The 22,865-nt window shown below is 38.9% G+C and overlaps 1 long non-coding RNA gene across 1 annotated transcript in view; it reads left to right on the forward strand.

Moving 5' to 3' along the window:
- The first annotated feature begins 1,179 nt into the window (after positions 1-1,179).
- The window catches only part of LOC139076768 (uncharacterized), a 52,367-nt gene continuing 30,681 nt past the window's right edge, over positions 1,180-22,865 (forward strand). The window contains exons 1-2 of the long non-coding RNA XR_011528697.1: positions 1,180-1,285; positions 1,415-1,562. This is a non-coding gene — a long non-coding RNA (uncharacterized lncRNA). The remainder of the gene's footprint in view (positions 1,286-1,414; positions 1,563-22,865) is intronic.

The following is a 22,865-nucleotide window of genomic DNA, read 5'->3' on the forward strand; positions in this document are numbered from 1 at the left end:
GTTTTTTCTTTTAATCATTATAGATGATGTAAAATTTCATAGCAATTTATTTCTCATTTTTATATGTGCCTGAGGAATTGGAGGGGCTACAGAGGGAACAAAAGGGAATAATGTGGGATACCTCCTGAGAAATCTCTACTTGCATTAAGTTTTAAAGGAGGCTAATGATGTGGTTTATTTGAAGTAGGTGTGTTAGGTTAGAAAGAAATATAGAACTGAGGTTATAGTCATTTAAGAAATATTATAGACTTCCTCCTGGCGCTAGGCATGGAAGTCCACCAGATCCATAGCTTGGGTGAAACAAACTACACAAAATAGTTCTTCAGTAAATTCTGAGACCATGAAGATCTGTTCTTCCCACTCGAGGAAATGCGTTCGCCTTCCTGGATATGTGTAGGGCACTTATCAATCTCCTTGACAAAGTACTTTGGGTTGAAGAGGGTGCATGGGAGGAAGCCATCCTACAAATTATTTTACTATATTTTTAAGCCCTTGTTTGGGGTCACGTGTTTAAGACTTGCAGCCGACCTGTAGTTTTTCTCTGTGTCACCTCATTTCATGGTCATTTCTGCCATTCGGTATCGATGAGAACCTCCACTTTGACCTTGGACAGCTGGATAAATTTCATGTGGGGCTATCTCTTGAAACAATAAATAGCTTTGTTCTCTGAACTGAAGTATAATGTTTTCTCTGACAAATGAAGCCCACCAACTCCCACCTATTTGAAATTGAAAAACATGGGGCCTCAGATCACCTCTGAACTCCTTTTGAGAAGAATCATAGAGATGGACTTTCTGCGTGTGTGAAACCTAATGGCCACACCTAATAGCTCCAGTATATTCCATCAAATGGTTTGCAAAGTAAGGCTGTTCTTTTGTCATTGATCTTTACTAGTTGTAGTTTGCAAAGGAACAGAGTTGGACCACGGAATGTTCGTGTGTCCTATATTATTGCCCTTGTTTCAAATTGGAGAGAAAGGAATGCTGCTGGAGATTTAAATAAAGCAAAAGAGTTTATTTTCATCAAGGAGGAAAAAGAACTATGTTGTCCTGCATTTAGTGTCTATTCCAGATTTGAAGTGGAGATACTTGTAACTGGCTTGATACTGATATTTGCTTCCCAGATTGACTCAGCATCTATTTCAGGAAGATTTAGAGAACTGTCTCTATCTCTTAAATTATGCTAGGCACTGTGAGAAAGGCAAGGAGGTTTACAACATTAGCTCTGCACTCTGAAGCTTTCATCTCTGTTTCTAGATGGAAGAAATAGATAAAACGAAGAAATTGTATGTACTAAATGCTAACATTATCTTAGTGCTAGAAGTTTTGGAGCGTTTTCTTTGGTAAAGGTGGTAATTAAGGGCGTATCTGTTTTGGAAGAAAAACTGACCTTGACAATAATCTTTCAAACGCAGTCTGACTTTAAAGAGGAAATTGCATGGCTGAGCCAGGAAAGCTAGCTCAGAAGTGAGCTTTCACTGAAGTCGCTGTCATTTTACGATGATCTGGACCGCTTTAGATGGAGCCCTCAGAATACCCTGAGGAAACAGGCCGAAGCTACAGGTGAGAGTTCTCATTGCTTTCTATAACTATGAAGAGAGACATTTTTGGTAGAAAAACTATGAATTATAGAAAAGGAGAAGACATAAAAATCACATGAAGTTCTACTATCCAATGATAAAAATTAACTTTTTAATTTTTTTGCATTTTTATTCTAAACATAGATAAATGGTTATGACTAAAGCGTATTGTTCATTGTTTCTTTTGTTCCATCTTGTTCCATTATCTTTTCAGGAAACATCAATTTATGTGTATTTTGTATCTCTTTGTTTTGTTTTCTCTTAAAAAGCTTTGATACTCTCCTTGCCACTTTCCTTAGTGTTGTGTGTGGCACACTTCTGATTCTACTTCAGTTTAAGTTTCTGCAATGATATTATTTTTCCCTTCAGTTTTTCTCCATAGCTCCTCATATTCCTTCTCATTCATTCTGTTGTCTCTTCTATTTGATATATATATATATATATATCTCAAATACATATATATATATTTTGACTTAAGTCTCAATCCTCTTTAATTTCTTTGAAAGTACAAAGCAGTCTCTTGCCTAAGATAGTCTTTATCTTCAGAGAAAACTTTGTTTGCCTTTTCTTGTTGTTTCTTTCCTGTATTTGTCTCATAATTTTTCCCTGATTCAATGTTGATTTAAAAAAAAAGTTTTTCTTTGTCTGCAGATAATTTTTTCTGCCCAGTGGAACTTTTGTTTGCTGATGTTTTATCCCATTCAAGACAATTATTCCTCGGTTACACTCAATCTTTCTTCTGCAAGTCTTGGCAAATTCACTTGTCTTTTCTTTCCTGGCTACAGAGTGCTCCTTATGCTCATTTGGAGAAAAGATTCAGGTGCATTATGCACAGTTCTCCGTGTCCACCCATTTCCCTAGTCCTCATATTACAGATGAAGTAGCTGAGGCACAGAAAACCCAGGTGGAAGTCTTATAGAGTCAGTGACAGTGTAAGGACCTGACTATTTTCCTAATGGACTCTCATTCCAGAGTTTATGCATCAAAACATTCTGTGTCAGAGAATTCATAAAGACTTTGACCTTCTTGTTAAACTAGTCAGTCATCCACAACAGATGACAGTTTTGTGCAGATATCTGGTTCTAGAATTGATGCTACTTATGCAAGCTGTCTGTGTGATTGGGCTTATTTGTAAATGTAATGATTTAGTCAGAGGATATGAGGTTACCAAATGTTTCACACACCATAACATGGATCACCATTTTTCCAGTTTCTTAGAGCAGATTTCTTTCCACTTTTTCCAGCCTTGTCTAACAATTTCTCATGATTTTTCCAGCATTCCAAAACAGTTTCTTTGGCATTTCTAGATGCCTATCTTAGTCAGTTTGGCTTCTATAACAATGAACCATAGAATGAATGCCTCATAAACAACAGAAATTTCTCACAGTTCTGAAGGCTGGAAGCTCAAGATCCAGATTTGGTGTCTGGTAGGGACTTACTTCCTACTTCATAGATGGACATCTTCTCTTATAAGAGCACTAATCCCTTTCACGAGGACTCCACCCTCATGACCTGATTACCTCAAAGGCCTCACCTACTAATACCATTACCTTGGGGGTTAAGATTTCAACATGTGAATTTTGGGAGACACAAATATTCAGTCCATAAAACCTCCTACAACAATTTCCTTGTTGCCTGCTGTCTGTTCCAAAAATCAATTCTATAAACTTTAGGTTACTGTTATATCAGAACTCACTTTCAGTATCAACTTTTGCATCAGTTATCTATTGCATTATATAGGGCTGCATAACAAGCAAGGCACTGGTGATTGGTGCTAGAACATTTAGCCCTAGTTGATTAATCCAACAGTCAACATATATTAAGCACCTCTTAGTCTTAATTATTGTTCTGGATGCTGAGATTGACCTTTGAACAAAATTGATGATGAGAGTTGTCATGGTGGGGAGAAGAAGTGCTATGCAGAGGGAAGTGGAAAACCCAGACAATCACAACTTTTCCCAGGAAAGCATGGTAATAAAACTCAGCTAACAGTTCTTTGGGAACACTCCACTACTACCGTAGAAATCAACAACCTTTTCTTCACAGAGGGTCAGATGACAAATGCTCTTCACGTGGGAGACTTTCCCATTGATGCCTTGGTCTTGTTATGACTGCTTCTTGGCATGCTTGGTATAATGTCCTCGCTTTTGCTCCAACTCAAGAAAACATATCCAAAAGTGAGTAACTAAGAGTTATGGATATCACTATAGTCTTAACTTTGAATTTGTAGTTTATAAAAATAGTTAATCATGGAAAAACCTTAGTTATTTTAACTTTTATTAGTAATATCTCACTTTTGAGCCTTCGCTCTCCTGGTTGTGGAAATACCAATTTGTTTCCTGACTGGCAAGCACAACGATGGGAAGATGTTGTCTGATGAGACGAAGTCCAGGTTTATTAACATTCACTGATGCAAGACCCTCCATGGTATCTTCTCTGTTTAATTCCCACCCTAATCTAATTGGTCTACCCCTCATTTACCAAACTGGTTGATGGAGTAACTTGGTGTGCAATGTCATGTTTCTAGCCTATTTCTCTCCTATTTCTACACTATTTCAAATGTGTGTTTTCATGCTCAGCTGCCTCTCTGGAATGATATCTTCTTTCCTCCCTCCTCCTCCTTGGACTGGTTAACTTTTATGATCTTTAAATAATGGGTTCAACCACATCCTCCAGGAAATCTTCCTTGTCTCCCTCACTGTGCTTCCCCCCAATGCTCCTGTGAGCTCTCATAGCATCCTATGTACACTCTGTCCTTACCGCATGGTGTACTTCATGCACTGGGCTACAGATTGGCTCAACTCTCTCTCTCATGCTTGAACTCCTAGGAAAATAGAAGACAGTTCTCTCTTGAGGTCTTGATTCTATTGCTTCCCAGTTGAGGGTGCTGCTGATTTCATTGTCTTCCAATTCTCCTGCCACCCTTTTTCCTTTTCCTTTTGACTTAATTAAAAATGCTTAACACATAAGTATTAAATTGTTAATAAGCAGGAATAAGTCATTAATTTGAAAATGCTTTATTCAGAGGATAGACTTGCCGTAAGATTTCAGTGGTGGCTGCACAATAATTAATGAATTTAATTTTCAGAACTAAATACATCATAATTTGAGGCTGAGTTTATGTGCTAATTGCAGTTAGGCCCAGAAGAGAGTGTATTTTCTTGGACTGCCTTCATCTACTTATTTAATTTTGATTTTCCTTTTGAAAAGCACATCTCCTTAAAGTGAACCTTCTAGGAGGTCCAGTTGGCAAGAACGCTGGGCCCACTGGGCCTCAGAATGCGCAAGAGTTGTGTTTGCTGAGGATTGTGATGGTTGCTTCTGATACAAAGGAGCATGAACAGGCAGGCGTGGGTCTGAGGGCTACCTCCAGCTCTTGCTCCCTATATGACTTTGAGTGTGCCCTCTGAGCCCTCCTTTCCTCATCTAATAAAATACTTAAGTTACAACTAAATGAGGTTTGTTTAAAGATCTGGCACACAATAGGTTCTCAATATACTTGGTGCTATTATTATAATCTTTACTACAACGAGGTTGAGGATCTCTATAGAATCTAGTTGTGGGCTAAGTGCTGAATCCATTGAGATTCAGCCCTACCTCTCCAACTTTCCCATGACCCACAGCCTGGCTCGACTGCCCCAACTTGGGACTGTTATTCTTACAGCAACTCGTCACTTACTACCCTTTCTATCCATCACCTACGACTCCCGGGGCCTGAAGTGAGCAGAGCTGTCATCTGCAAAGGCTCAATCACTGATAGAGGGGACCTTTCTGGCCCCTGGGCTCTGGTCTTCACTCGCTTTACCTCCCTGTGGCTCTCTGATGTCTTGGCTTCCTATTAGGAGAGCCCATTTTCAGAACCCCAGAATAAAGGCAGACAGGTGCACTCCCCCTCCCCCAGTCTTTTGTTATGTAGTTTTTTAGGCTGCCTGGAATTGGTTCAATGAAGCAAACTAAAGAAGAGAGGAGATGTAGTTGGGGTGGGAGCTGTGTGGTACTTGATTCTCACAACTGCATGCTGCAGAACGAACTGCTGGGCAATGTGCCCGCTAATGACACAGTGCATCCACCAGAAGCCTCAGCGCACCCCAGACTCCAGTTAGCAGGCAGTATCTACCTTCCCAACTAATTAAAAGGTGGCTGAGGGGACCGGATGTTTGTGTTACCTGCCATAAAACACTCTGGGGTTTGTTTGCAGTTCTCCCTGAGGGAGCCATTGTCTCAGTTCAGGACGCAGCACTTGGATTCAATTAATTCAATGTTTCTTATCAAGTGGAAGTCAGGAGGGTTTCCAGGTCAGCTTGCATGGGAGGCCACTTTTGGTTTGTTGGGGAATGAGCTTTGTAAATAAGAAATAGATAGAGACCCCTTTAGCTTTGCATCACAGGAAAGGCCCAACCCAAGGAAAACACCATTTAACTGGATCCCTCAGTTGACTAAGTTGTTTTGTTTTCAGTTTCAGGAGAAAAGGTCAAATGAAACTGTTACAGTTTAATATTGTGCTTTTTCTCCAAAGAGAAACTTCCAGGCTATGATCTAGAATTAGTATACAGTCTGCATTTCCATTTGTAATAATTTCTAATGTTCTGGGTGATAATTTTGAGACTGTGAATGGCTCTGGTTAATTGAGGGAAGATTGAATTATTTTCCATAGGTTGGTTGGAACCAGCGTTCCTGGTGGGCAAAATAGTCTTTGGTGATTGGCTATCACTTCTCTGGTGCTAATAATATACCTCCTTTTCATTTTTTCTGTTTAATGTCTCTCTAACTGGCCAGAGAGCCTTTTATTCCTCATCTGAGATAAAGCTTAGAACACAAATCTGATATGAAAGAAGTAACCCTAGATTTGTACACTCTGCTGTAAATGACCCTTATGAGGTCACTTTTCGCAGTTTGGTCCAGGGAGAGGGAAGTGAGGTAGAGGACGTTGCATACCTGGGTGCCACCTAGAGGGAGACTGGAGGAGGTCGCAGAAAGGAGACAGGCTCAGCCCTGGTTCACCTTCTAATCTGCTCTCAGCTTTCTCTTTGAATATCCAGCTGTCTGTTGATCTTCATTCCTCTTGCCAGAGTCAATCAGATGACAGTATAAGTAGAGATAATTTCAGAAGCAATAGTTTCAGAAATAGTTACTGTGTTTTGTTTGCTTGTTTTTTTGTCAGGGAGCTATGCAGGGACTGTTAACGTTACATATGATTTGGGAACAAAATCAGATATCAAACATCTTGAATGCCTTTAGGGAGGTAGTCAGACTAATAATACACGAGTTAGGTACTATTAAATCCCATCACTGAGATTTAGAATGGTTAAATGATTTTCTCAAGATCACACAGCTAGAGACCAGAAACTGTGGGGTTATCTACTTTGCTATCTGCCTTTAGAATCAACTCGGTGGTGCTTAATTCCTCTGCAGCATACTTGTGGGCACTATAGGACAATTCTTGAATTTCTTAGATTTCAGGGGAATCTTGGTTCCCTTCAAGGCTATTGGTGTGCAAGACTGAATCCTGCCTTAAACCAGTCAGCTAGACGAATCCTGTTCCCATTTTATTCCCGTTTACTCTGAATTTTCCCAACATGAGCCCAGCTGCTCTTTACTTACTCTTGTCTTGAAGAATGGAATTCTTTGGTGACCAGATGTGATATATAACACTCCTACTTGTTCTTGCTTTACTTCTCCAAAGCCACCTTCTTAATGTGGTTGTTTGGAGATTCTGTCATTCTAGATCCTGGTTTTGACACTAGGAAAGGTTTACCTCTCCCTGTTGACTCTCCTGTAAGTTCCTGGAGTTTTCCTTCTGTCTCTATGCTTCTGTCTTGCTGTAGCTTCTTCCTTACAATTATCCCAGCCCTGTCCTGGGCTTGGAAGAGTGACTATGATCAAAGTAGCTTATTACAAGAAAAACAGACTTCCAAGAACATTGAATGAAATAACATTTTCAATTAATTTGCGATCTATTTTATCAAAAGTTGCTTTCTATTCTCTGCATATTCTAATCAATCGGAGCTTTGTTCTAACATACTAAAAATACTGGACTGAAAAAAGGAACAAGATGCAGCATTCCTGAGATGAATAAGTGATGTTTTGAGCCTGGATGTTTGGGACCCTGGTGTTCACTGTGTGGACTGGAAGAGCTGGACTAAGTTTGGGTGTTGCAATATATCACAAACCAGTGTTAGCTTTTGGAGAAGATGAGGAATATCTCACTAATGGTACCAGACACTTGAAGCCCCACTGAGCAGGACATGAAATATTTACCATCTCCTTTTAAGTGAGAAGGAAGAGACTTCATTAAAATTTCATATTTAAATTTCCATCCATCAGCCAGTTTTCCAGTTTGTGCCATGTTCTCAAATTTTTCAAAGCACTCATGCCTTCAGAGAATGAACTGGGAGGGAGTCTTTACAATATGTCTGCTGAGTTTTCCCCAGAATGGGATGGCTGGGAAAATAACTTTTTGCACAGGAGAGGCAGTGCATTTCTGCTTATGTAAGGAGTTCAAATCTTGCAGAGAGGCCCACACAGGCAGTGGCCACTTGCATCACTGAACTTACAGACAGTATCCCCATCCTCCCCAACTCAGAGAGTAATTGGCCAGGATAGATGGTAGTGAATGCTGACTTCATCTGTCTTCATCTCTGAGTGTACTGTAGTTTGCTAAATATTTTTTGGGTGAGCTGATGTATTTTTCTGTGGGAACTATACTTCATATACAAGGAAGCAGACTATCCATGTTAGCCCTCTCCCACTCAAACAGTGAGCTTCCTTGATTACACAGGTGATGTGCAATTTGTGATGCACTGATTTATAGTTTACATTTCCTACAGTCATTTTCACAATTTAGTACTCATTTCAGGGATGCCTGATTCATATTCTTCATTAGTTTAGAATTTTCTGCATTTATTGAATATTTATTAAACCCTTATTCAACAAATATTGGTTAAGTACCTCCTAGGTATCAGGCACTGTGCTGGGTGCTGGAGATACAAATATAATCTCATAGTTCTTGTCCTTAAGGTTCTCTTTAAATGGGTAAATAAGTAAATAGAAGGTCACAAATGTGTGTGTATGTGTGCATTTGCATACCTGGAATGCCAAAAGAGAGTCCGACCTGAGTTTCAAAAATGTGCTTGTCCTCATGGGAGAAAGAAGAACAAAGAGAATTCATTTTTGTCTCGGTCTTATTACGTGCCTTCAAAGAGAGCTGGAAAAGATGCTGTAGGAGGGACCCAGGGAAGATTTTGGATGCTCATGTAGAAAGACAGAAATGAAGGCATAAAACAAGACACAAAGATAGAAACAGTGACCAAGAGAAATTGAGACAAAGAAGTGGAAAGGGAGGCAGAGGATGAGAAAATACAGATTCAGTCTCTACTTCTAAGGAGCTCACTGTCTAAGAGTGAAAACAATAACCAAAGACAAGCAGAACCGTAACATGAACACAGTTGTAAGGGGAGCCCCTGAAATGGAGGAGAGAGAAAATCTAACTTCCAAGTGTCATCACTCTGACTCATCTTGAGGAGTAAATGACATGTGACCTGCTCAACGAATTCTGCCCTGGAAACTGGAATTCTACTGGCTGAGGAGTCTTATACTTCCCGGCAGAACTCTCTGCTCCAGGGACCTCATGTCTGCGGCTGTGGGCAAGTCCAGGGAATCTTGACTTGACTGCTTTCTCTGCACGTGAGGACTGAAAAGCAAGAGACCTGCATTTTTCTTACTTTTGCTCTAACATCGGAGGGCCTACTGTAAAAATCTTGTGGGTTTATTTGTATATCTTTAGTTCATATTATTTTTATTTTTGAAAATGATTTGTCATTTTGTCTCTAATTATTATTTTAGAAAGCTTAATTTGATTATTTAGGGACAGGCTATATTCTGGTTACAATATTCATTCAGCGAATGTTAATCTTCCCATCTGGAAATCAGAAACTTGGTTTGATTCTTCCTCCTTAGTTCCTGTTGAATCCACTTGTCTTTTAATCCCTACTGCCATGCCTTGGTTAAGATCCCCTCCCTCCCTTCTTTACCTGAATTAGAGCATCGGCATCCTCATCTGTCTCCTTGCTTTAGTCTAACCACTCCCTCATCCTCAGTCTGCTTTCCATCCTGTGGCATCTTTGATGTCAAAGACAAAACTAAGTCTGAGGCAACATTAACACAGATTGTTTATTCATAAACTTACAGCAAGGTACCCATTTGCTGTCACTTTTGTTTCAGCAGAGTTTAAAGGTGTCGAAGGGAGAGTCAGTTTTCTAGACTAAAATGAGGAAACACTGAGACTGTCTGATTGGCAAGTATTCTATTAAGTTTGGTGTTTTGGAAATGGGGAAGACTTTTTAATTGGTCTTGGGTACCTTTGGCAGTCTTTGGCTGCAAAGGACAAGCAAGCAGTCTTGGGACATTTCAAAAGAGATAGGATTGTTCAATCATATGGGTGGAGGGTTTTCTGTGACCTGCTATTTCCTAGAACAAGCTGTGGGGAGCTTTTCAGGGTAATGGTCCTTATGAGAAGCCGACTGCCATGGCAGGCCATTTGTCACTGCTAATGTCATTCTTCGGCTTAATCTTGAGTGGTCTCCCTTAACCTTCAGTAAAAGACCAATTATCTTGGCCTAATATACAGAGATTTCTTTAATTCTTGAGTCTCATAAAGTAATTTATTTGCAGTTGCCCAAACACATGTGATTTCTCTTTCCCCTGGAACTTTACCTATGTTTTTCCTTCCATCTGGAACTTTCTGCCTCCCTATCACTAACTCTACACCAACATACCTATGGGTGCACACACACACATGCGCTCTCTTCACCTAGCTAACTTTCACTTCTCCTTTGGGAATCAGCCCATGTGTCTTTTCCTAAGGGAAGCTTAGTTGACCTCCTTTTGGTTTAGGCTGACAATCTCTTCTGCTCCAATAGCACTCTGTGTATTCTCAGCGTTATCACATTGCATTATCATCCTCATTATTATTATTAGTGGTTCACTGTGGGTCTCTCTCACTGTCCTGTATATTCTTGAGTTGGGATTTAGAAACTGCGTGCCATCATCTTGGTAGTCTCAGCAATCAGCACTTAGCAGGAGCTCGATAAATATGGGTGAATTGATTAAACCATTAATTAATTCTTGCTTGGAGTTTTTCTTCCACATTGACCTTCATCTCAGTATATTCCAGAAGGCTTGCTCAAAGGAAGTGAGGATTCAGGGCTGAGGCCTTGCATTCCTGCTTTGTGCTCAAACACCACCCGTAATTTCAACAGCAGCCCATACTGAAGATCTTCACTAGGTACCTGTTCATAACATAAGCATCCCCTGTGTGCTGGTGTCCTGCACACGGCAGTCACTCAAGGTCCTTGTGTTTAGTTTTGTTTTCCAGTGACTGATGACACTGCTTTTATTTGCAAAGGCAAACTCAAGCAGAAACAATTCAAGCCCCAGTAGAAGAGGGTGGCAGTAGGTACAGGGCTGACAGCGTTTCTAACAGACTCCTTTTCTAATGCTTTTGTATTCTGTGTCCCCCAACACCCCCATCCTGCAGCTAATGGGTCATTAGGAATGGAAGCAGTCCAACTACCAGGTTTCTGACAGGTTGCCTGCAAACATCACAGCATTAGTTCACGTGTGCTTGTATCTTGAGATTTTTTTTCTAACTTCTGAAGTAGTGAATCATTGCTTAGAATCATTTATTTTTTCCCTAGTAGGTGCTAATGTGATTCTCTCTTCAACAATCTTAACTTAAATATGTAAGAGCAAGTTTCCCTGGGTGCAGAATAGGTGATAGAAGCTACCACAAGGAAGAAAGAAAACTAGTTGTGTTCTCAGGCTTCTCTCTCATGACTACTGACTGGGCAACTTCCAAATAATACATGCTAACATGAATTTTGTATCCACTTTTGCCTTCAGTACATGAGAAAACACTATTTTATAAACTGAGTCCAAAATAAAACATCAGCTAACCAAATTCAACATCATATCAAAGAATATATTGGGTTAATTTCAGGAATATAAGAAAGCCTTAATCTTAGGAGAATCTATCCGTATAACTCATGGCATTAACAAACTAAAGAAAAAAAAATGTGATTATCTCAAGAGATACAAAACAAAACAGCATTCGATAAAGTTCAACACTTCCTTGTGATGAAAACACTTAGAAAACTATGACTAGAAGGCAATTTCCTTAACTTGACAGTCTGTACACAAACACCTTACATAATGGAAAAACGTGATATATTGCCTTTAAGACAAGATTGAAAATAAGACAAGAATGCCTGTTATCACCATGATTATTTAACATAACATTAAAAGTCCTGAATAAATAAATGAGATGCAGAAATAAAAGGTAAGAGATTAAAAGAGAAGAGACAAAATTTATTTCTTAAAGATGATATGTGTATCTACATTGATTCTACAGACATTATTAGAACAAAGCAGAGAATTCTGAAGGATTGCCAGATCCAAGATTTATTAAAATAATCGATAGCATTCCTCCACTTCAGCAAATATCATCTCCACAAAATCACCTTCACAAAATCAAATTCTCAACAGAGAACAAAAGCAAAAATAACTATGGATTCATCATTCTCTTTGCAGAGAAAAATTAAGAAATGTTTAATAAGGCCTGAACAAAGGAAGATTTATACTGAATTTATGGTGAAAATACCTAATTTTGTAGAGATATTGTTTTTCAGAATTAATTTATAAATTCAATGCAAGACCAGTAAAAATTCCAGGAGGAATTTTTGAGTAACAGCAAACATTCTAAACTTCTATGTGAATATAAATCATTCACAAATAGCTACGTCAATTTTGAAAGAGAGTAGCAAAGTATGAGGCCTGCTATACCAGACATAAGGGCGTACTATAAGTTATAATGACAATATCAGCTTGGTACTACTAGTGTGGAGGTAGACAAATACATCAATGGGGAAAATTAGAGATGATAACAATAGACTCACATGTACCTGGAAACTTCATGTATGATAAAGATGACACCAAAGATCAGGAGTAAGTTGGGCTGGGAAAATGGGCTCATACAATGTAGAAAATTAAAGTTGGGTCTGTACTCACTCCATATACCAAGATGAGCTACACAGAGATTAAAGCCCAAATGTGAAAGACAAAAACCATAAAATTAAGAGAAAAAGATGTGGGACGTCTTCCCAATGAAATTGGAAAGACCCTTAAACCACACACAAACTATAAAGTGAAAGATTTTCAGATTTGCCTGTATCGACAATAAAGATTTCTGTTTAACAAAAGGTATCATAAATGCTTAACAAAAGGATAGCAGACTGGGATAAGACATTTGCATGATCTGTAAACAATACAGAATTAAAACTAAAAAATACAAAGAATGCCTGAAAATTAACAAGGAAAAGATGTGAAACTCACTAGAAAAAATAAATATATGGATACGAGTCAGTGAGCTGCTGAGGGAGAAATCTGGAATGATAAGAAAACAAATGGGTCCTCAACCACATTGGTAATCAAACAAATGTATATCAAAATAAGAAAATGAAATACCACTTTACCTTCATCAGACTGCTAAAAATCAGAAATGTGGATAATTCCAAATGCTGCGAGAATGTGGGGAAGCAGCAGGAATCCCTCGTAAAGAGCTGGTGGGGAGGTATGATGATACAGTAATTGTGGAGTGCACAGCGACAGCAATAAGTGGACGTAAGTAAATCGTCTATGACCCAGCAATCCCACTTCAGAGAAGCTCGCACTTGTCCCTGGAGGGATGTGTTTGAAGGTGTTCCTTACAGTGCTCTTGGTGGAAGCAGGAAGGTGGAGGTAACCCAGGTGTTCATTACCAGAGGAGTGGACTGGCAAAATATGATGAAAACAAATGACAGATAGTTTTGCAAGAGTAGGTTGGTGAAGTAGATGCACATATAACAACACGAATACATTTAAAAGCAGTATTGAGCAACAAAAGTAAGAAATCAAATGCTATCCATAGACATAAAACAGCATTGTGTGTTTCTCAAAGAAATATCCCTTTCCAATGTCTTACATGCCTATAGGTTAGGTTGGAAGTAGGGATCAGAAATAAAGGAAACAGGTTATTTAAATACAAAATGAAAAAGTGCTTTGCCTGACCTAATGATGGTAGCGTGCCATGAACTGACTAAAAAAACAAAAATCTGAGCTGAATTTATACGTGATTCTGAACTACCTGTGTTGCGTATTTAGGCAAATCTTCGAGGGATATCAAGAACACTTAAGGGAAATAACTTGGCCGGAGTCTTAGAAGGGCTATGGAGGTAGGACGTTGGAAGGTCTTGAGGTCCTCTAATAATTATTCTTGGAGCATATTCTCATACTTTAATCAATTTCTTAGCTATATTTGTTTCTAATCTGTGTTAATGGTACTTTTCCAAAGACTATGCTTAAAATATATTTTGATTATTTTTAATTTTCTAAATAAAATGTCCTGCAGTAATTCAAAGTTACATTTTATGGTTAGTACACTTGCAACCGGTGACACTTTCAGTTGACTTTTTTTGCAGACCATAATATTTTCGATGGAGAAAATACTTTCTCTAAGGTGCTGATGTAATTAGTCAGCTCAGTATAAATTCTGCTAAATCAGGGCTCTTCTTCTTTCCGTTTTTTTTTCGTTTTGAAATATGTAAATATTTTAGCTCAAATGTATTCACAGATACTCCTTTTTTTCCATTCAGACTTTCTTTGGCAAATATTTTTATACGGCCAAAACCATCAATTAACTTATCACAATTCTTTTAATGTTGCAAAATTTCATTCCTCTCAGCTGAAAATAGGAGCTCCATCAAATGACCGTTCTTATACATGGAAATTTTCCCAAAGTCAATTACATAATTTCAAGATTAAATATTGTTCACCATTTGAGCTTTCATCGTTTAATTTGTTGAGTCCCTTCTTATGTCAGTAGGGGGTAAATTTTGATGCCATCCTGTTTCAAGAGTTTTTGTTGCTGTTTTTTATAACTTCAATTCACAAGAAGCTTTGAAAGTTGAAGGTTTTGGTCTTCCATTTGTTTGATAATTTGATTAAAGATTTCCAATTGATTCTTAACAAAATGCAACTAAAATTTGGAAAAGTTGTTAACAAAAAATTCCATCGTGGGGCACTTAGGTTCATTTACAAGTAGTTTTTCAAAGGCTCAAATATTTCTCAAATCTGATTGATGTTGAGTAGCAAAGAGAGAAAGTGTGTACATAAATATTTTTGGATATTCAACTTTAATGCCGTCACATTTTGTAGTTCAGTTACTCTACCAGGGCAGAGACAAAAATTAGCAGAATATTGTAGCTTGGATGAGATTATAAATTATTTGTACATCATGACTAATTGCAAGTACATTTTTTGTTCCGTAAGTTTCTTAAGTTGGTAAGAATGTACTTTTATCAAAACAGTGTGCTCCACCAAAATTTGTGTTCATATTATTACACCACAAAACCAATAATTTTATCTTCAAGGTTGAACATTTTAACTCAGATTACACTAGCATTTTCAATAATGTCAGACGTTACTCCTTCAATAGAATAAACTTCCCAAAACTTTTCTTTGTTCTCGAAAATTGAATAAAAAATGAAACCATTTCTAGAATTAACTTATTGTCTAGTTACAGCATCTGATGATATGGGTATAACACAGGCATCATTGAACTGTTTGCTATTTTTCTGCAAATGGAGCCATCTCTTCATATATACACAAGAAGATTTGAAATTGGAAACCAGTAAAATTGATTTAGAAGAGCAATTATTTAATCTAAATGAAAAGTCGTGCTTCACAAAATGATACATAAATGCATCATTAAATAGCTGCCTTTGAGCATAGTCTTCTTAAAGTAACCGTATGCTTTTGAGACAGATTCTGTTGCTTCTCACAGATTTGCGGTTCTGATTTTCTTGAGGCCAGTGATATCACTGCATGTCCCTCCTCCTACTATAATATATGTCAAAAAGTCTTATGTGAAATTTATTTGTCCATCATCAACTTATGAAACCGGTTGTAAAATAAGCTGAATTCCTGAAATTCAGTTTAGAAATTAAAAATGTACATTTTTAGTTCATTGTTGCCAACAGTGTTTATTGCAAAAGAGAAAGAAAAAAATATAAAGTAAATAAACATTGTAGGATGGCACCATATAATAAATGGGAAAACCATTATAACAACTGTACTGGCTACTCTCTCTGTGCTCTACAGCAGGAGGGCTCGGCTTCCATTTACTGTACATATTTTCGAACTTATAACTCACAATTTTACAATGTATAATTTCCCGTGTTTCTCAATGACCCAGCTGGCTGAGAGCATTTTGTAGGCTGTGGCCCAGGCCATGACATGATTGGCTGGTGCACCAAGTGGGTGGCAGGGACACGCAGCTGTGACTCCTTCTCTCGCTAACACTTATGTCTGGGAGGAGTTTGCTGTCCCCAGTTGCTAGCATCTGGGCCCACTTTGTTTTAATCACTGAGCACCCTGAATAATGTCTTTAAAAAGAGGTATTAGTTATATTGTGTCTGAAGAGAGCCAAGACAAGAAACATGAGCTATGGCTGGTTATTGCTTGGATTTTACCATGTGTCCAAGTCATAAATCTTTTCACATCTTACAAGACGAGACCATAGTAGAAGATGGAATTACAAAGTGGAGGTCTACCAAACCCATCCTGCCTTATTTAACACAATCATTAATGATGATATTGCATAAAGAAATGGAAAATCCAGATGGGCTAGGACAGTGATGCAACAGGTGTGCACCAGGACTGTTTTGGCCAAGCAGGAAAGACTGGGCACTTTCTGTATCAGTAATATTTTGGATTAAAAGAATTATTTTTTGGGAGGGATTATGCACTCACACACATGTTTAGCAAACTGTCTGTTATCTGAACAAATGGAAACGGATGTTAATGTGGGTAAGATTAAATTGCTGGCAATTTCCTAATCTTCACTATCATGGTCACATCTGATTCTAATATCGGAAATATTAAATACTTAAAAGCTTATTCATTCATGCATTCATTAAGCTTTCACTGAGCACATATAGTGTGAGTGGCACTCTCAATGGTAGTCTTCTAGTTCTAGGAGCGAGATCTAGACACTTTTCCCTCTCTGACTCTTAAGTTCTGGCCATATATGCACACATTCCCTATCTTGCACTTGTGGATGAGCACAAGACATTTGGAACAACAAACGCAAATGTGAATCACATAATAAAATTAATGATGATCAAAAGACACCATTTGAAAGAAGTCGAGAATTGGAATCTGACAGTACAGGAAAAAGGAATGGGAGAAACCCTTCCCACAATCTGGAGGGCAGTGGAGTCAGCAGTATGACTGGCCAAGACACACCATGGGTTGGAAAATGCAGCCCTGGGACAGCTAGATAACTGAGACACCTTGAATATATATGCAAAATCATGGGAATCCCGAAAAAGGATGAAAAACCTTTGAAGGGAATCAAGAAAAGCGTGACAAAGACAGCTACATTCTCTTGAAGGAGCAAGAGGGCCATGACAGATGAACAAAGGATGGAATGTTCCATACAGAGAGAGCAGCAGATGCAAAAGAAAGGAAATGTGAAAGCCCTTGTAATCTAGTGATAAGTTAAAAAGGCAGAAGCTGAAATTTATCAGCACATAAACTATGTGCACTAAAGGACAAGAGTAGAAGAGAATACGGGAAAATGGAAATTGGTTTTAGGATCGTGCAACTTTTCCTTTTTGTCACTGCTAATAAAATATAATTTGTGATAGCAGGCTGAAGAAATTATTTTGGTTGAATTAAGTTCTTAAAAAGAATAATTTTTCAATTGGACTTTTCTCTGTTTTGGTCACTGCGCTCATAATGAGTCACCACGCTGACACAATTATAAAATGATTATAATAATTGAGGTTGACACATCCCTTAGCAAATTATTGTTATTCTGAATATAACTAGGACTTTTCTCCAAATGTGGAAAGCATGAACTCGTATTATCTGCTTTCTCATGATTTCATCCCCTCATCCTACTGAGTGCCTTGAGAGAGCTTTCATCACTGCAAGGTTTAATTTTAGTCTAACCAAACTGGGTGCCTGTATGTTTACAACTGATAAATGCCATGTAAAAATAGATGGAAACCGTCAGGAGATGTCACTCTTATTTTAAAAGGCAGGAGTTAATTTGTCTTTCACAGAAAAGGAAATTCTCCCTGGCCGTGGCAGGTAGTGTTGAGTCTAGAATCATTGCGTGTCTTGCTTCCCTTTCTGTTCTTCTTGGCTCTGCCATGGGCAGTCTGGACAACTTCCTCCATGAGAGGTACAAGCCTCAGGTCGGGGCGGGGGGGGGCGGCACGGGGAAAAGGGTGTCTCTGGCACATTTAAACCTTTGTGACTGAGTTACCCTGGGTAATTTTAATCACCTTTAATTTTCCTCGTACAAGAGTGTAATCATGCCATTTTCTCATCTTTACCGGGTGCAGTTAGGACAGCAATGTCCTTTTCGATTTCAGAGCTATAGTCTTGTTTGAAGAGTAGATGAGGAGCTGAGAAGTCTGGAGTTAATCTCAGATCGTCTATTAGTTTGACATACTATCATCAGCAAGCTGCTGCTCCTTTTGCAGCCTCAGGTTCCTTTGTGAAAATGGGATAGCACTTACTTACTCCCAGGGTTGTGTCAGATTCAAGTAAGATGATGCCTATGAACTACTTTCTAAAAGTGTAAAGTACTAGACAAGTTTGAGTTGGATTTTGTATTTATCAGGAAGCGAATTCACACATAGAGGTGTACAACTGATTCATTGAAATATGTTGGTAGTTCTGAGTAGTGGTTCTTACATGACTAAATTCAGTTTAATTCATTCTCTTCAAGGTAAAAACATGGTATGAGAGTTTCTACCATTATGATAGAATTGTAATTACTATTCATTGTGTTTTTGTTATCTAAATCAAGCTAGTATCAACATTTTATGACAATAGTTGTACATATTCATTTAAACAGTAAACACTTGGAAGCCAGAATTATATGCATAATGATAGTAATAGGTATTATTTGTAGTACTTATTACGCATCACTGTAATGAGTGCTATATAAAAATTAGCTCTTTGAATATTCATGAGGTAGATTCAATTTAGATCCATTTTACACATGAATAAACTAAGATGGATAGGTTCAGTTGGTTACACAGCAAATCCGGCCCACCTACACTTCTTAGAGAGGCAGTATTGTGTAGGGCCTTGGGCCTGCGTTTTAATCTCACCTTCGCTATTAATTAGCTAAGTGACTTTCTGTGAATTACTTCAAATGGGTAAAATTCAGTTTCTACTTTTGTAACAAAATTAAAAAATGTGAAAATAAATATTCACCAATAGGTTGTGGTAAAGGTCCGAGGGGATTTTCGAAGCATTTATTACAGGGCTCACTTAGCACACTATAAATGCTCAATGAAAGGCAATTGACATGATGATTATCATTATTATTGTTATTACTTTAGTGACGCTTTTTGTTCTTGGTAGTGTTACAAAAGTAGGCAAGGCAAGGTCGCTAATTGCAAGGTGTTTAAAATAAATTATTCTAGAGTTTTCCTTTAATCTACCATCATTATTGCTGAGCATAACCTATAAAGCATCAGTAGCCTTGGTCCCGAATCCTTGGCTTTGCTTTGCCTTACCAGTTATCAGCCTACTTGCTCCCATTTCCATTCTCACCTTCTCCTCTGGGCCTGATGCAGGCCCTTTGCATGACTGAGGTTTGGCTCTCCCTTTACAGTGATTTTGGCTCTTCTTCAAGGTGATGTTGCCTTGGGCTGCTTTGGGGACACCTTCTTGCTCTCACCCAGGCATATATGGACCCTCCTAGCCCTCTGTTCCACTCTGCTTCCCAGAGGTACCCTATAACATGAGGTGGAGAAGTCAGGGAAGAAAGGCATCAATTTCTTGAGGAGGTCTCTTTGGGTTTCAGAATTAGTGGGTGCTTACTCTATACCAGATCCAGTAAAATAGGCCATATCTTTTTTCTGAACCGCTATCCAGAGATTAAAAGAGTACCTGGAACATAGTTGATGCTCATTAAATATTTACTGAATGCATGAATTTTCCGATTTCGTCTTCACAACAAACCCGCCCAAGATGGGAGGTATTGTTGTTCACACTGTAATGAAATGTGGAAACTACAGCTCAGAATCCTTAAGTAATGGGCCCAGGGCTGCCTGATAGCTTCTAAAAGTTTGAGTCAGGAGTCTATTCTAAGCAATCTGATTCTGGTGTCTGCCACTCAATCACTATGAAATATGCTTTGAGTCTCTAGGAAAAGTCTATGCCTCCTGAGAGCATCAGAAATGCCCTTGCTTAGAGTTAAATGTCAGATTGGATTGCATCACTGTATGCAAAGGGTGAGCTGTGCTCTGTTGTCTGCAATGTTGTACACTTTCCTGCTCCATTGTTATACTGGTTTCTACTGGTGGTTGGGTCATGACATTATGTTAATTGGAGATCATTTTGTTACCAAATACCCTCAACCCCTAAAGTATAAGTATGAAGTTAAGGATGACACTCCTTTGCATCAGAGGATCCTAGAACTCCATTTAAAAATTTAGATGTAGGGCCATAGGCAACTTGGAATATTTAAATAGCTTGCACTGATTCTGCATTTCTAAACAGGGCTGACCTATTACCATGTGACTGGAAGTCAGTGAAAACAAGCATCAGGCTTCAAGACTCTGTTTTAGGTACGGCCTTGAGCCTCTCTCTTAGAGCTTCTCTGGATCGCTCTCTTTCCAACTCTAGAACAATTTGGATTTGTTTCCTGTTTTCGATGATAAATTAGGCTTGTCTGTTTTTTAAACTCAACATTCCTTAGAATATACCTTATACTAGTTCTTGGCTCCTCTTCCATTCATTCATTTACTCACTCATTCATTCACTCATTCAGAGTCCAGAAAATCCAGTCTACTCAGATTTGCATCTTGATCCTGCTACTTGTGTGACTGTGGGAAGCTTCTTAGTCTCTCTGGACTTAGTTTCTTTATTTTTAAAATGATGATAATGATAATATCTGTCTCATGGGGTTATAGCAATGATTAAATGAATTAATACATAAAATATGCTTAGAATACTGCCTGTCACATAATGAGGGCTATATAAGTTTTCTATTCTTGTTATTATTGTAATTCACTTCTTTATTATTGTTTACCAGGTATACTGTATGCCAGGCATTATGCTGTGCTGTATGCTGGATATAGAACACGTACCCTCCTGGACCTCATAATTTATTAGGGGAAACAGGCACATAACTAAATAAGAGTTGATAGTACAATTTATGAAGTTATAGGGTAAGGAATTACAGAGACATATGAAAGCACTAATCAAAGGCCTCTACTAAGAGCATAAATTAGGGGATCAGGGAGGGCTTCTGCAAAGAAAAGATTTTTAAGCTGAGGCCTCAAAGTTAAGCAGAAGATAAGCAAATATGTAAAGCAGACAGCCTCCCTTAACCTTTTCAGGGTCTAGGAAAAGTGCACAAATAGAAACCTACATGTCATAGGTCTAAATATTTGAAGGTTGAAATGAAGCTGTTAAGTCAAGTAGCTTTTATCTCTCCTACATTGAAAAATATACCTTCATAACAACCTGGAAAGCTGGGTTCAAAGTCAGACTTCTCAGGCACTCTAAGTTCTATGTTAAAATGAAGCAGCACAGGGAGAGCTCATCTTTGACCCCTTCCTGGTTACAGACAAGCTCCCTTTGTTTCCTGCCCCCAGATCCCTCAGTGTGGGGCATTGTGTGCACAGCTCCATCCACATGATCTCTCCCTGCCCAGCTCCCTCTTGACCAACTCTCAGGCGTAGGGGTGTGGACACCTGTGGCAAGGCCAACCCTTAGGACAGACCCAGAGAAGACAGACCCTGGAAGCAAGCTGAAGACAGGGAATTCTGAGGTTCCAGGTACCCACAGTAAGGTCTGGAAGGAGGAGGCATGACCTGTAGGATTCCCATTTTCTGGAGAGGGACACCACAAGAAGAGGACCAGACTAGGGCCCTGAAAGAAGTGGTTCTAAAACTTTAAGATTAATCAGAATCATCTGCAGGGTTTGTTAAAACACAGATATCTGGGCTCCACCCTACTGAGTTTCTGATTCAGTAGGTCTGGGTAGGGGTCCAAGAGTTTGCATTTCTAACAAGTCCTTAGGTGATGCTGATGCTACCGTTCTGGGAACTCTTCGAGAACAATTGCTTTAAACATGGCACCAGAAAAGGGGCCCTCTTGCTCAAGTCTATGAAAGTGGGTTATGCTGAGTCCAGGAGTGCTCTTGGTGAGGGACAGCATGTGAAATGACCCAGAGACAAGTGAAGCCAATGGTATATACATGGAACTGATCCCCATATGTTCTCAAGCTCCAGCCATTGGGAAGTTAACCAGGTATAGACCAGTCTGCCCAGTGGGTTGGCCACAATGTGCCCATATGGGGATATTGCTACATAAAATGACAGGGTCAAATGCCAGAACCCTGGAGTGAGAAATCTTCCTTTCTTGTTCTCTTTGTGTAGTGGCAGGGATCACAAATCAGAAATCTGCCAGAACCTAGGCTGTATCCTATGTGCCTTTTTTTCCTTCCCTTAGAGTTTCTTATATTTTCATTGTTATTCAGCCCCTGTAGCTCAGCTCCAGCTGGACATGGTAAACCTCCAAGCTGGTAACCTGTGTAATGAAACACCCAATGGATCAGGTTTCCTAGTAATCTATAGAGGACTCATCTGATGAGTAGAAAATAACATGTTCAGTTGTTTCAGGAACTATCTGTTTACTCTGCTTTGATAGTAAGAATTACATTAAGGCTGAAACTTACCTGTGGAGATCAATACCAAATGGATTTATTTAGCATGTGCAGGAGAAAATGGCAGAAGTGTCTGTTAACCTGATGACACTTTGTGCTGTTATTGAAAGTTCATTATTTAACTGATCTCCCTGCATGAGAAGGCTGAACTTTGAAATATTATTAGATATGCTGATTGAAGCAGAGGCTGCAGCACACGGGTCTGAATATTAGCTTAGCTTTTCAGTATAGCGTGTCCCCAAACATCGCTGCTGTGCTTTAGCATTTAGACTACATGGATTTTCCCCTCACCTCTCTCTTTTATCATGGAGTCTTTGCACATGTTATGTTACTTTCTTAGAATGACTTTATCCTTGTGTTCAGAAAACCCGATCTTTCTTTCTAAATCCTATGCCAAGGCCACTTTCTCCAGGCGGATCTGGTCTGATTCCTTTTTACAGCGTTCAGGGCCAACAGGCAGTGTTTACCAAGTTACTGAGACCTGGGCCA

This window comes from Equus przewalskii, chromosome 17, assembly GCF_037783145.1.
Source record: "Equus przewalskii isolate Varuska chromosome 17, EquPr2, whole genome shotgun sequence".
NCBI lineage: Eukaryota > Metazoa > Chordata > Mammalia > Perissodactyla > Equidae > Equus > Equus przewalskii.